General features: G+C 28.0%; 1 long non-coding RNA gene across 1 annotated transcript in view; it reads left to right on the top strand.

The window, feature by feature from the left end:
- LOC145249557 (uncharacterized) overlaps positions 1 to 17,298 on the top strand; it is a 425,864-nt gene that overhangs the window by 285,557 nt on the left and 123,009 nt on the right. Inside the window, exon 4 of the long non-coding RNA XR_013863549.1 lies at positions 13,378 to 13,410. This is a non-coding gene — a long non-coding RNA (uncharacterized LOC145249557). The remainder of the gene's footprint in view (positions 1 to 13,377; positions 13,411 to 17,298) is intronic.

Consider the following 17,298-nt stretch of genomic DNA (forward strand, 5'->3'; position numbering starts at 1 on the left):
TAACTTAAACGTAATACCGTGGCCTTCATTATAAAGATGGCCGGCCAGCTGAAGAAATGACGTCATCGCCGAGGTCCCAACAAGCAAGATATGTGGAACTCTTAGACTGCCAATAATGAACAGTAATTTTTACAGACAGCGTTACAAAACTTCAAAATTGGATTGAAATAAAGACTAAAGAAAGAACACGATGATTTATACTGAAACTCATCTAATATTAATAATAAAAAAAAATTAAAAAAATAATAAAACACAAGTTGTTTGTTTAAGTATTATAAGCTATTGAATATTTCGTTGTATTATAGATTTTAAAGATTAGAATGCGTTCTTTAATTACTTATAAATTACATTTTAAAAAAGTGAAGGAACACGATTTGATTTGTAGTAAACTTGAAGTTTATTTAATATAATTAAATGAAAATTATGCATGTAAGATTATGAAAATTTGAAGCAGAACACAAGCAAAACATTTGAAATATTAAAATTAAACTATATTTTTAATCAAATGAACAATATTTTTTAAATCAAAATGAATTTTTTTAATCAAAATGAATATTTTTTAATCAAAATGAACAATACTTTTTTTTAAATCAAAATGAATATTTTTTAATCAAAATGAACAATATTTTTTTTAAATCAAAATGAATATTTTTTTAAAATCAAAATGAATATTTTTTAATCAAAATAAACCACAATATTTTTAAATGCAAATGAACCACAATATTTTTTCAAAATCAAAAACAATATTTTTAATAAATTCATGAAATATTGCACAGTAAAAAAATAATTAACCTAAAGAAAAAATCATGTTTCTTATTTAAGATTATTTCACCACATAACAAAAATAACATGCAAAATCCTTTTTGGGTTTGTATTACTGTAAACATAGATTCGAAAAAGTCAAAAAACAAATATATAACAAATAAATGTTATCAAAGGCAAGATAAGTTACTTTTCTACCAAACTGGATATATTTTTCGTATTTTTATTCAATGTAACATGTTTATTCAGCTCGAAAACCATACAGTGTTTACCGATGTATTGGAAAATTCAAGATGGCGTCTGACTCCCTCTTTAACACGGTAAGTTTGGGAAAAGGTGTTATAAATAAAAAAACTGGTTAAAATACTGTTAAAAACTCGCTCAATATATGTTACCGTGACATAGCTTGACATATATTCGGCGGGTTTTTAATAGTATTTTTTCTAGTTTTTTTATTTATAACACCTTGTTTTTCGAGCTGAATAAATATGTTACATTGAATAAAAACACGAAAAATATATCCAGTTTGGTAGAAAAGTAACTTATCTTGCCTTTGATAACATTTATTTGTCATATATTTGTTTTTTGACAACTTTTTCGAATCTATGTGTACAGTAATACAAACCCGAAATGAACGCGCGTTTTTTTTTTTTAGTTTTAAGTTTCATATATATATATATATATATATATATATATATATATATATATATATATATATATATATATATATATAAGTATTTTTAAATTTTATCTTTCTAGCTTTAAAAAAAAGTTTTAAAATTTTATCAGCCGGCATAATTTATTTTTAAATATTGAAAATTTCAGGAAAATTAATTTTTGCTAGATTTTTAAAACATGTGTGTCAACAGCTTAAAAAAATCGTCTCTTCAAAAGAACGTGTTTTAAAGAGTCGATGTTGTCTCGCATTTTCATTAGTTTTGTATGCTGTAAAAAAATTTTTTTTAATATTAGCAATTTATTTGAAGCTTCTTTTGAATGGTAAAAAACTTAGGATGATAATATTGAATTAAATTATAGTTACATCGTGTTAAATACAGGGAGGAGCACGTTAAAACTTACTTTGCTGAATGGAGATATCCACGAGTGACTACCGGTGTTTACCGGTGTCAAGAAGCAACTAATGGACTATCCGTGATGACGTCAGCAGATTAAATTATTTTTGCCCACCGGCCATCTTGTCTTTTAAGACGGTCTTGGTAATACAGAAATAAACGATGTAAAAAAAAGCAGACAGTATTAACAATTGTTTATTTGGATAATTTAAACGCGAAAAAACAAAAATCAAAAGAACAATTGGGACACTGAAATATTAACGTTATTATTTCGAAATTATTATTTAACATGGGAAGAGTGGGGTTTAAAATAAACAAAAAACAAAAGAACAATTGGGACACTGAAATATTAACGTTATTATTTCGAAATTATTTTATAGCATGGGAAGAGTGCGGTTTAGAATAAACAAAAAACAAAAGAACAATTGGGACGCTGAAATATTAACGTTATTATTTCGGAATTATTTTTTAACATAGGAAGAGTGGGGTTTGAAACAACTTAAACGTAATACAGAAATGAACGATGTAAAAATAAAAGCAGATATATCAAAATTTGTATTATGGTATCTGTTCAGAGCACATTTACCTATAAGTATGGCCAACCATTTTGTAATTCCGTAACTGTAAATGTTTTTTCAAAAATAATTAATTATAATAAATCGAACGACTCAGAAATCTATCTATATTCGTTTTTCACGTGTCACGTTCATACATGAATTCCATAGCTAATATAACATACTGACCGAACGGGTCACGGGTAGTCTAATATATATATATATATATATATATATATATATATATATATATATATGATGAAAATAATGGAAATAGTATTCCGACAAAATAGAGAAATAAAAAGGAACAAACCGTATTATATGTTCATCAACGTTTCGTCTTTATTTCGAGACTTCCTCTGGATCCAGAGGAAGTCTCGAAATAAAGACGAAACGTTAATGAACACATAATGCGGTTTGTACCTTTTTATTTCTCTCTCTCTCTCTCTCTCTTTATATTTATATATATATATATATATATATATATATATATATATATATATATATATATATATATATATATATATAGTGAAAATGTGTTTGGGGGGCAACTTCTCAAACTGTATACTTAACGGATTTTTTATTCAGACATGTCGAAAACTTTTTAGTCTATTTTCATCCGGAAAAACGGGTTGCTAAGGGGTAAAAAAGAGAAATGGGTGATTCCAACGATTTAAATAATAGTAAAAGTATTACAAGTGTAAAGCATTCGTTAATCCTCATTAATCCCGAACCACGTCGGGTCTCCCTGCCAGTTATTATTGTAATTGTAAAAATTACTATTTCAAGCTATAAAATCACTTGAATGGCAAGTGTATGCAAGCAAACAAAATATTGCTAAAACTTCATATTTTGAAATCGATTTCTTTATTTTGAAAGCTATTCATTTTAATTCTCGTCACTTTTTAGTAAAGAATTGTTTTAACTTTTTGGATTTTCATTTCACTAACGGCGATATACTTACTTTAGAGAATGATAATTTGCTAATCTATAATATAAATCTCACTCGTCTGTTTAAATGTATGTATGTATGTATGTATGTATATTATTGTCAGGTCATGTCATATGCTACTGGTACCATGTAACCCAGTACTACCTGCCTCATGGTCGGGTCACCGGCGACTAAACTGGTTCCCCCACCAGACTTGTTTGGTGAGGAGGGCGGCTAGTCTCCCTGAAGGATTAAAAACAAGACCTTCCAAAGGGCGAATGAACTCTTTTTCTGGGTCAACGGCCAACTAGCACCGTGTATATTTGTGTGTGTGTGTGTATGTGTATTGGGGTGGAGAGGGCTCCCGTAAGCCGTGGTGAAGGCAACCTTTCTATGAGAAGCAACTCTCTGATTTAAAAAAACCATAAAGCGGAAGACCATTACCCGCATTAAGCTGGTCTGCAGTTTAATTTGTTGCTGGCTATCTTGCTCTTGCTTGTTGCTGGATCTCAACATTTTGAACCGAGAGAGAGACTTAGCTGTCGTACAAAGCTAAGACTCTGTAACATCATATTTGTATAGATACTCCCTCAGGCATTTGGGCTCATGGATTTTAAATGTCTGAGGGAGTGGCACTCGTCTGACAAGACGTTGCAATCATCATGTATGTATGTATGTATGCCTAAAACTCTCGACAGAGGCGACAGATTTTCACGAAATCAGTATCATTTTGAAGCCGACGTCTCGGACGACAAATATTTAAAAAAAATCGCCAAAAACATTAATTCCTTCACCCTCAACTGAGTAGTTTTCTACAAGGAGGGGTTGTTTTTTTGCGAGACATTTTTGCAAGTCATCGTATCAGTTGGATTGATTTTTGCCTAATTTTAAAGTTCCGAACTTCCGGTCGCGTCATGGAGCAGCGATAAGACGTCAGATTTTTTTTCACTTTCTTTTCCAACTTCGAGTCACGAGTTCAGGCCTGCCTGCCTGCCTATGACCACATTTTTTTTTTTTTTTTGCTCAACACACTTACAAACATCTGGGTAATACCGGGCACCCAGACTAGTATATATTAAGAATAAAAATAGGCAAGAAAAAATAAAATGAAATAAATGATTATCTGACAGTCATGCATAGATTAGAAACATATGAACACTCAAATTAGACAGAGAAGACATCACTAATAATAAATTAAATAATGTAAGGGGATAACTATTGTTTTAAGTTAAAAGATTTATTACCCATATATACTTTAAGTCATTATTTAATTGTCCACATTGTAACAAACTTCCTAATCGGAATACTATTATTTTCTATTTTCATTATTTAATATTGTCGACATTGTAATAAACTTTCTGACTGGAATAATTTTATTTTCATTATTCAATATTATCGACATTGTAATAAACTTCCTAACCGGAATACTTTTTTCAAACAAACTGAAGCCATGCTCTTTATACTTCCACTTACCTTTCACTAAATTTTCCAGTTATTTCATCCTGTTTTTCATTTGGTAAATTGGAGAGTAATGAAGCAGTTTAAAATTGCTGTGTTATTTTCCTCGCTAGTTATTTGTGTGTGTCTGTGTTTTGTGTTTACATGGGGGTGGGGATAAGTTTAACAATACATTGTAAATTATTACGTTGATTATTATTACGTAGTCATTTGAGGAGCCACAAACAAAATAAAGTAGGGATCCCCTGGTTTGGAAACTTCTTGGTCGTTGTTTCTCATCAAACCTTTCTTGGAGTTAATAGATTAGATCCATTGCTGCTTGTACTTTTCATAAAATTTGTTCTCAGTAAACGTGATCTCACACGCGAGGCTATTCTCTATTTCTACAAATCTAATATCAGACCATGTATGGATTATTGTTGTCATATTTGGACTGGGTAAACCTCTGACTCATTGGAGGGTCCCTAATAAGATGTACAAGCACAGCCTTTTTTCTCCTCTACAACCATTATAACACAGATGTGATATTGCTAACTTGCTAGTCTCCATCTTTTCTGTAAATATTATTATGACATGTGTTCTTCAGAATTGTCTTATCTATTGCCTGCTTCCTTTGTTTCAGCTCGTTTGACTCGGTGGTCTAGTGGTCTCAATGAATTCGCTGTTTTGATACCTTTTTATAATACAGCTTCCTATTCCAAGAATTACAGGCGTGTGGAACTCTCTTCCTGGTGATTGTTTTCCTCCTGTCAATAGTCTCGGTCTTTTCAAGACTAAGACCAATAAGGATCTCCTGTCTTTGCGAGGATCTTTAATTCGTGTTAACTCGTCACATCAAGTGACTTCATGGTTTGTCTGAAGCGATTTCCATGAAAAAAAAAATAGGGAAAAAGAGAGGCTGGACACTGGCAAAGCATTTTTAATGTCAATTTTCACAGAGAGTCTGACCCTGGCCCCAATTGAAATGAACGACTCTCGTAGACAAGCTTCTTAGTCTGACCTTCACCCCTGATCTGAAATGGGGCACATACATCACATGCGTTGCGAAGGTCACTGGAAAAATAGTTGGATTATTCTACTGCTCCAGCAGATACCTCACTGCCTATTATCTGTATAAAACCCAAGTACATTCTAGGACGAAGTACTGTTGCCACATCTAGGAAGGAGCTGCTCGGACTATCCTATCTTGCCTTGACATAGTTCAAAACTAACTTCGTGATCTAGTCGGTGATGCCTTTTTCTTTTCTCTGTAATCTCTTTCTCTCCAAAAACATTGCAAGCTTATCTCTGCTCTATCATCATTTACATGACAAGTTATCGACTGAGCATCAATTTTGGTCCTCCTTTGACAATCTTTCATAAAAAAAACATGTCTAGTAAAAACCCACTCTCTATCGATGCCTCAACCGCAACGTGGATTCCATGAACAAAGCTTTTTTTCCTAGAACTGTCCGCATGTGGAGCTTTGTTCTGCTAGTATGCTTTCCAACTGACTAAAATACTGTTGTCTTCAAGTCCAATGTAAAAAAGTTCTTATTGAACCGCTCTCTTAGGTAATCTAATCATGGCAAATTTCCACTAATAACGATTACTATGCTATTGTCCCAATAACTACCGTACACATATTACCACTTATCCTTGAGTAGCCTCCTCGCCTTGATATGTGGTGACTGCTTTGTATAACAAAAAAAAAAACAACATTTTTTGAAGTCGTAGCCGAAATGGATTATCTGGTATCATTTGTATCAACTCCATCTTACAAGTCAGAAATAACTTGTAATGAAGTTCAAGATATTGAATTTCTTATCGACATTAGATACATTCGACCTTGTCGAGTTCTTCGACGTTGTACAGAGTCAAAGAGATGTTGTCAGGAGCGACAGAAAATAATGCGAACAAAACATAATATTTGTCCGATATGATCAATCTGCCAGGAAAAGTTTAAGAGTTTTTGATGGAATTAGAGACGGCTTGGCACCAGTTCACTTGATTTATAGACTGTCACTGAAAGATAAAAATATATATATATATTGGACAGTTCAGTGCAGGGCTCATTAATAACAATGTGAGTCAAAGATGCATCTATTTAAGCTCGTGGGATCAGAAAGGCGAGTACAAGTTATTTCGAATTTCTTAGCTCCAACTATTTACAAATGATCTTGGAATATGAATGGAATGCACATGTTTTTTTCTGGATATCGTAAAATAGTCACTAAAGACCCTCTAAAATCAATTGGTTTGAGATAGTCGTCCTCAGTGGATCGTTGTGAATATTTGCTTACACTTAATGAATATCTCTTCTGTTTGTTTGCCTCTCTCTCTCTCTCTCTCTCTCTCTATATATATATATATATATATATATATATATATATATATATATATAATTATTTTTTACTATATAATATTAATATATATTATATATAATTACTTACTATAATGATTAAATACCCACAGACACTAGTGTCTCATCCTTTCGGGAATCTTCAGTGCAAGGTATCACGATTAACACTAGTCGATAGATTCGAACCCGGCGACACAAGTCATTTCTAGCTCCATTAACAAGAACCATATCGATTCGGCTACCGTTAACCGCGTAAAATAACGTTGAAATTAAACATTATATTTTTAAATGTTTTTTACGTCAGTCAAAGTGATCTAATCATTGTATGATTATCGATATATATATATATATATATATATATATATATATATATATATATATATATATATATATATACTTTGCGGTATTGAAATAAATGAGATTTTTACCATGGATTTTACCAAAAACTTTCGGTTTTACCTACACTTCACCAATCTTCACGCATTAAAACTTTTTTCAGGGATTAATTCTGCATTTGAATACCATTCATCATATCCTTTCTTTACTTTCAACATTCATTCCCTTTATCTATGTTACTTAAAGGCATTTCACTTTTAATATTTTTCTATCCATGTGATACTTAGCAAAATTATTGTTAACCAATATTTGTATATTACTGAGAAGAAGTGCTTACATTGAAAACACATGGGTTAAGGACATTAATTTAAGCATTGTATTCTCTGATTCAAGCAATAAATTTTAAATTTTATTTAAAAATTGATCCTTTAAAATGAAATTAGAACATATAAACTAGAATCTCTCTCTCTCTCTCTCTCTCTCTCTCTCTCTCTCTCTCTCTCTCTCTCTCTCTCACCTTGAGTTGAGCATATTGAGAAGTGAAAACACGAATTACCATTAGCATATAAGCGACGCTCTTTGTGTAAACAAATCGAGCGGAGGTATTTTGAACGATATCAAAACATCGTTAAACTCACTACTCGTTCAAGCAGCCGCCAATACCGTAATGGTTAGGAGCCTTGACTGCCGTACAAACGGTCGGGTTTCAATCCTGGCTTGAGGTAGTTGCCTGTCTAGCCGCACTGATGAGCTGTGAAACAGCGAAACAGTACTGTATGTGGATGACTATAGTGCTCCTCACCTTGAGTTGAGCATATTGAGAAGTGAAAACACGAATTACCATTAGCATATAAGCGACGCTCTTTGTGTAAACAAATCGAGCGGAGGTATTTCGAACGATATCAAAACATCGTTAAACTCACTACTCGTTCAAGCAGCCGCCAATAGCGTAATGGTTAGGAGCCTTGACTGCCGTACAAACGGTCGGGTTTCAATCATGGCTTGAGGTAGTTGCCTGTCTAGCCGCACTGATGAGCTGTGAAACAGCGAAACAGTACTGTATGTGGATGACTATATATATATATATATATATATATATATATATATATATATATATATGTAACATGGTCGTCACATTTTAACACGGTCCAAACACGCTGTATGCAAAAGACTGAAGATTTTTTTTTACAGTTGAAACAAAAGGCATTTATTAACGGTCGTTTCCTTTTCAAGCCAGTGAAAATATGGGCGTATCATTGCGTTTCTCTTAACTAAATTACGTTAAACCCAGTTAGCAGTTACAACCAGTTGCTATGTCTGCAGCTTGCACCAGGCACACGGACATCCGACCATTTTTGTTAAATGTTCATTCCATATATATCATTACAGATATGTATCGTTACATATATATATCGTTACATATATACATATATCGTTAAATATATATATATCGTTGTATATATATATTGGTACAAATGTATATATATATCGTTACATATATTTATATCGTTACACACACACATATATATATATATCGTTACATATATATATATCGTTACATATATATATATCGTTACATGTATATATATATTTATATATCGTTACATAAATATAGCGTAATATATATATTGTTACATATATATCGCTACATATATATCTCATTACATACATATGATTCGTTATATATATATATATATATATATATACCGTTACATATATACACATATCGTTACATATATATATCATACATAAATATATCGTTACCTATATATATGCATATATCGTTATATATATATATATCGTTACATATATATATAGTTACATATATATATATTGTTGTATATATATATTGTTACATATATATAGCGTTATATATATCGTATGCATATTCATATCGTTACACATATATATCGGTACATATATATCGTCATATATATATATATCGTTACATATATATATATCGTTACGTATATTTATATCGTTACACACATATATATATCGTTACATATATATATATCGTTACATGTATATATATATATATTTATATATCGTTACATATATATAGCGTTATATACATTGTTACATATATATCGTTACATATATATATCGGTACATACATATAATTCGTTACATACATATATATATATCGTTACATATATATACATATAGTTACATATATATATGTAATACATAAATATATCTTTACCTATATATATGCATATATCGTTATATATATATATATATATTGTTACATATGTATATCGTTATATATATGTATCGTTACATATATATATAGTTACATATATATATATATATTGTTGTATATATATCGTTACATATATATCGTTATATATATATTTATATCGTACGTATATTTATATAGTTACACATATATATATAGGTACATATATATCGTCATATATATATATATATATATATATATATATAGTTACATATATTTATATATCGTTATATATATGTATATTTTACATATATATATATCGTTACATATATATATTGTTACATATATATAATTCGTTACATATATATCGTTACATATATATACCTATCGTTACATATATATATCATACATATATATTATTACCAATATATATATATCTTTACATATATATATCATTACATATATGCACACATATGTATGTGTATATATATATATATATATATATATATATATATATATATATATACATTTGTGTGTGTGAGGGTTGTGTGTGTGTGTAAAGGAGAAGTTTTTGAAGGCTATATCAATACGGTCCGTATATATCACTTAATGTTTTTATTTGAATTGACACAGTTAAAGATCTGCAAAATCAGAGAAAAATATACATACAGAAAAATAAATATAGAAAAATATAAATATAGAAAAATATAAATTTAGAAAAATATTAATACAAAAAATATAAATATAGAAAAATATAAATACAAAAAATATAAATACAAAAAATATAAATATAGAAAAATATAAATATAGAAAAATATAAATACAAAAAATATAAATATAGAAAAATATAAATACAAAAAATATAAATATAGAAAAATATAAATATAGAAAAATATAAATACAAAAAATATAAATATAGAAAAATATAAATACAAAAAATATAAATACAAAAAATATAAATATAGAAAAATATAAATACAAAAAATATAAATACAAAAAATATAAATATAGAAAAATATAAATATAGAAAAATATAAATACAAAAAATATAAATATAGAAAAATATAAATACAAAAAATATAAATACAAAAAATATAAATATAGAAAAATAAATATAGAAAAATATAAATACAGAAATATATAAATACAGAAAAATATAAATACAAAAAAATATAAATACAGAAATATATAAATACAAAAAAATATAAATATAGAAAAATATAAATACAAAAAAATATAAATACAAAAAAATATAAATACAAGAAAATATAAATACAAAAAAATATAAATACAGAAAAATAAATACAGAAAAATATTAATATAAATAAATATAAATACAGAAAAATATAAATACAGAAAAATATAAATACAAAAAAATATAAATACAAAAAATATAAATACAGAAAAATAAATACAGAAAATTAATACAGAAAAATATAAATACAGAAAAATAAATATAGAAAAATATAAATACAGAAAAATAAATATAGAAAAATATAAATACAGAAAAATATAAATACATAAAAATATTAATACAGAAAAATAAATATAGAAAAATATAAATACAGAAAAATATAAATACAAAAAATATAAATACAGAAAAATATAAATACATAAAAATATCAATACAAAAAAATATAAATACATAAAAATATTAATACAGAAAAATAAATATAGAAAAATATAAATACATAAAAATATAAATACAAAAAAATATAAATACAGAAAAATATAAATACAAAAAAATATAAATATAGAAAAATATAAATACAAAAAAATATAAATACAGAAAAATATTAATACAGAAAAATATAAATACAAAAAAATATAAATACAGAAAAATATAAATACAGAAAAATATTAATATAGAAAAATATAAATATAGAAAAATATAAATACAAAAAAATATAAATATAGAAAAATATAAATACAAAAAAATATAAATACAAAAAAATATAAATATAGAAAAATATAAATACAGAAAAATATAAATACAAAAAAATATAAATACAAAAAAATATTAATACAGAAAAATATAAATATAGAAAAATATAAATACAGAAAAATAAATACAAAAAAATATAAATACAAAAAAATATAAATATAGAAAAATATAAATACAAAAAAATATAAATACAGAAAAATATAAATACAGAAAAATATTTATATAGAAAAATATAAATATAGAAAAATATAAATACAAAAAAATATAAATACAAAAAAATATAAATATAGAAAAATATAAATACAGAAAAATATAAATACAAAAAAATATAAATACAAAAAAATATTAATACAGAAAAATATAAACATAGAAAAATATAAATACAGAAAAATAAATACAAAAAAATATAAATACAAAAAAATATAAATATAGAAAAATATAAATACAAAAAAATATAAATACAGAAAAATATAAATACAGAAAAATATTAATATAGAAAAATATAAATATAGAAAAATATAAATAAAAAAAAATATAAATACAAAAAAATATAAATATAGAAAAATATAAATACAGAAAAATATAAATACAAAAAAATATAAATACAAAAAAATATTAATACAGAAAAATATAAATACAAAAAAATATAAATACAAAAAAATATAAATACAAAAAAATATTAATACAGAAAAATATAAATACAAAAAAATATAAATATAGAAAAATATAAATACAGAAAAATATAAATACAAAAAAATATAAATACGAAAAAATATTAATACAGAAAAATATAAATACAGAAAAATATAAATACAAAAAAATATAAATACAAAAAAATATTAATACAGAAAAATATAAATACAAAAAAATATAAATATAGAAAATATAAATACAGAAAAATATAAATACAAAAAAATATTAATATAGAAAAATATAAATATAGAAAAATAAATACAGAAAAATATACATACAGAAAAATATAAATATAGAAAAATATAAATACAGAAAAATATAAATACAGAAAAATATAAATACAAAAAAATATAAATACAGAAAAATATAAATACAGAAAAATATTAATACAGAAAAATATAAATACAGAAAAATATAAATACAGAAAAATAAATACAGAAAAATATAAATATAGAAAAATATAAATACAAAAAATATAAATATAGAAAAATATAAATACAAAAAATATTAATATAGAAAAATATAACTACAGAAAAATAAATACAAAACAATATAAATATAGAAAAATATAAATACAAAAAATATAAATATAGAAAAATATAAATGCAAAAAAAATTGATACAAAAAATATAAATACAGAAAAATATAAATACAAAAAAATATAAATACAGAAAAATATAAATACATAAAAATATAAATATAAAAAAATATAGATACAGAAAAATATAAATAGAGAAAAATATGAATATAAAAAAATATAAATACAGAAAAATATAAATACATAAAAATATAAATATAGCAAAATATAAATACAGAAAAATACAAATACAGAAAAATATAAATATAGAAAATATAAATACAAAAAAATATAAATACAGAAAAATATAAATACAGAACAGCCGAGGTTTTGATTCCTTTTTTTTAGTGTTTCGCGCCCAATTTTGATCATCGAAATCTTTTTTTGCATGTAGATGTAATTTTTTTGTGTGTTTGTTTTGTTTTTTTCATTAAAAGTTGAAATAAGATTATTGATTATAATAAGTAATGCTGAAAAAAATAAAAATTACTTTTATATTAAAATCTTCCTTTTTTTTGGTTTCAGGACTAAGTGAACTCTTCTTCGATCAATAATTATGTAAGTGTTTTTTTATTTGATTTGATTTGATTTTTTTTTTTTTTTTTTTGCATTTTCATGAAAATACGTTTTTGTTAATGATAAAAGACTGTTTTAGTTTGTGTAGTGTTTTAAGTTTTGTGAAGATATAAGCACGTAATGAAATGAACCTACAGCTGATAAATAAAAGACAATTCTATATACATAAAATGATCTCGAGTTTTTCCTGACAACTGTAGACATTTCAGGAAAACAGCAGAACACTTCATATGCTAACCTTTATCACTCACCATTCACAGCAACTACTAAACCGTGTTTCCCAAAACGTATGTACACATACAATGTGTCCCCGTTTACAAATTATTACATTTAAGATGACTAGAATTACTTTCTCAAATACATACTCTCACTAAGAACATAAAAATTATACTATCTTGCAATTAAGTACTCCTGTGAAACTCATGAACACCATGTGATTTAATTATTTGTAATATAAATCTCACCTGACTGTTTAAATATATGTATGTATGTATGTATGTATGTATGTATGTATGTCTCGCATAAACTTTCGACTAAGGCAACGCATTTTCACGGGATCGGTATCATTTTAAAGCTCGACCCTTTGGACAACAAATATCGAAGAATCGACCAAAAAATTAATGGCTTCACCCTCAACTGTGCACTTTTCTACAAGGAGCGGACGTTTTTTTCGCCAATATTTTCGAAAGTAATCGCCTCTTTTCGATTGTCTAGGGTCCTGGATATTACCTTAAACTATATTCGATGGTTAGGCCCTAGCTTGCAAGCTCTGGGGAGTGTGGAGCCATCCTTTAATTGCCATTGCTCCCATGTCCATTCTGACCCGGAGTGGTAGTACCTGTTAGGGTCCCAACTATAAGTTAAATAGAAACCAACTTGAAAAATATATATATTCTATTAAAAAAAAATCTTCAAAATAACTGGATTCGACATTAAATAACCTGAAAATGGTTGATATGCCGTAAAACAAACAACCAATCAATCAATTAATTGTCTAGCCTTAATTTAAACTTACGTCACTTCCGGCTGGCGAAGTGTGCAACAGCTAACGCGTCACGTATTGTTTTTGTTTGTTTTTTGTTTTATTTTTTCACTTTCTTTTCTCCTTCGCGTCATGGTTCGAGCCTGCCTGCCTACCTACTACCAATTTTTCTTTTTTTTTTTTTTTTGCTCAATGCACCCCTATAAACACCCGGGCAACGCCGGGGACCCAGGCTAGTAATACATGATTATCACCATGACAACGATCAGGCCGAAGGTATGAGCACCAGATAAAGTAAAAGGTGTGAGACAAAAGATATAAATATCAGCAAATAGTAACTACATAAAAAAGTGTTCAATTCTTTTATGTAACAGATGCGAGCAATAATGCAATCGGCCGCTTGGAACCTGGTGTAACGTATGGGGGAAAGGAAGAAAAGGGCGTCTGCTTATTTCGAGTCAATGTTTATCATCAGACCTTTTTGGGAAAGGGTTATAAAATTTTAAAAAAAAAACAGAATGTGCCTTATTACATCTGCTTCACATCTCTGGAACAATAGCACATAACAACGCAAATCTCATTCTCTGGACAATTGGGTTTTTTCAGTTTCACAGTCGAATATCGCGCCCCTGTTCTCTGTCTAGGGCGGACTTCTCTATTGATTCATTTTCCATACATACTAGCTCTCTTCACCCTACGCGAATATATATATATATATATATATATATATATATATATATATATATATATATATATACGTTTCATTTTTTATTACCGTATCACATTATTGTTTCGGCTACACGGCCGTTTTTTTTGGCCGTCTGTAGCGTCCTCAGACTTTTACAGAAACAGGTTTCTGTAAAAGTCTGAGGAAGCTACAGACGGCCAAAAAACGGCCGGGTAGCTGAAACAATAATGTAACTTAACAGAAAGATACGGTAATAAAAAATAAAACGCATATTTGCTCTACAACAGTATTGAGCACTTTCTTCAATTTTTATTGATTACCATTTCCACTATATATATATATATATATATATATATATATATATATATATATATATATATATATATATAGAGAGAGAGAGAGAGAGAGAGAGAGAGATAACAATTTTTCTCAATGGTATAGCTGGAAATGTCTATTCAATTATTAAATCATTTCTCTTTAATAGGTTCATAAGAGTAGTGGCCGATGGCAGAAATCTGAAGCTCATAGTATTAATGCTGGAGTCCCGCAGGACTCCATCCTGGGTCCAACTCTCTTCCTAGTCTACATTAATGAATCCCAAATCACATCCTTGGCTCATTCATAGACATTTTTGCTGACGACACTACCAGCTATGGCGGCACATCAAAGGCCGTAAACGACCAAGTTCTCTGTGATTCTCTCTCCTCTCATCTTGAGTATGTGGTAAAATGGGTGAAAAAGTGGCTGGTTGCTTTTAATGCATCTAAAATCAAGCTTCTATCTTTGCATCATCAACAATCTGACCCCCATCTGGCATCAACTGAAATGAATGGCTCTCGTCTTGGGGAGGCTCCATGTTTTGAAAAGCTTCTGGGCTTGACCTTTACTCCTGATCTAAAATGGAATACGTGCATCAAATCCGTTGCCAAGGTCGCTGGAAAAATGATGGGATCCTTCTATCGATCCAGTAGATATCTACCTGCTGATGCAATTCTCTACCTATATAAAAACCGGGTACGTCCAAGGATGGAGTATTGCTGTCACATCTGGCCAGGATCTGCTGGGAAGACCTCAACCAGCTTTGACAGAGTTCAGAATAGATTTCGTAGCCTAGTGTGGGCTGTTCTTTTCTCTTCTCTGCAACCCTCTTCTCACAGAAGAGACGTTGTGAGCTTGTCTCTGTTTTATCGTTATTTTCATGGCAAGTGCTCGTCTGAGCTCCAATCTCTGGCCTCCCCCAACCAAAACATTCACGAGAAACACTTATTTGGCTGTAAACACTATCAATAATTTCCCCCACGTTTTATCTGTGCCTAAACCTAAACATAGATTCCATAAACAAAGCTTCTTTCTTAGAACTGCACATCTGTGGAGCTCTCTTCTGTTTATCTGCTTTCTAGCTTATTACAATATGGTCGTCTTCAAGTCCAATGTAAACAAGTTCTTGATCCGTTTCCCTTAAGTAATCCAATTTTCCTAATTTACACTTCTAACGATTACCCTGATATTGTTCTTTTGACCACTGTACACTCTTTAACCCTTATCCTTATAAATGGTGGTTTCCTTGTAAAAAAAAAGTCCAAAGTCCACAATCTTATCCATCTTAGCAATCATTTTTTTTTCCAAACAAAAACGAGGAAATACAATTGTCAGAAAAAATCTATTTGATACAAATCCAGTGAGAGATATACTGTTACATTGAATCCATTAAAATACAAAAAACGTTTATTACACTACAAAAAAGATCTAATCGTAAACTTGTTATGTCGAATAAAATGTCACTGGAGAAACTTCTACTATGAAGGAAACTTTCAGTAACAAACAGGTTGTTTCCATCAACCGACACCACCAATTTTTCCTTCTTTTTCTTATCTTTTTTATTCTTTCAACTTCTTAGTAGGCTTAACTTCTGCTCACTTGGTGTGTTTTGAGAAAAGAGAAAATTGCTCAGATAATTCTACTGGTTAAAAATACATGAAGCTTGACGATGAAATCCTCCGCCTATAAAAGAATCAGAAACATCCTAAGATGAAAGATTTCTGCCGCATCTAGAGAGATGAAGCCAAAAACACCTTTCGTTGCTTGGACGGAATTCAAAATTGACTTTAAAATTGGCGGACAGATATTTCTTACACGTGAGTTTATTTGTAAAAAAGAAAAGAATTGTGAATTTTATTAACCGTTCCATGAATAGACTTTG

The sequence above is a fragment of the Euprymna scolopes genome, chromosome 28, assembly GCF_053919585.1.
Source record: "Euprymna scolopes isolate OS-2025 chromosome 28, ASM5391958v1, whole genome shotgun sequence".
Taxonomy (NCBI): domain Eukaryota; kingdom Metazoa; phylum Mollusca; class Cephalopoda; order Sepiida; family Sepiolidae; genus Euprymna; species Euprymna scolopes.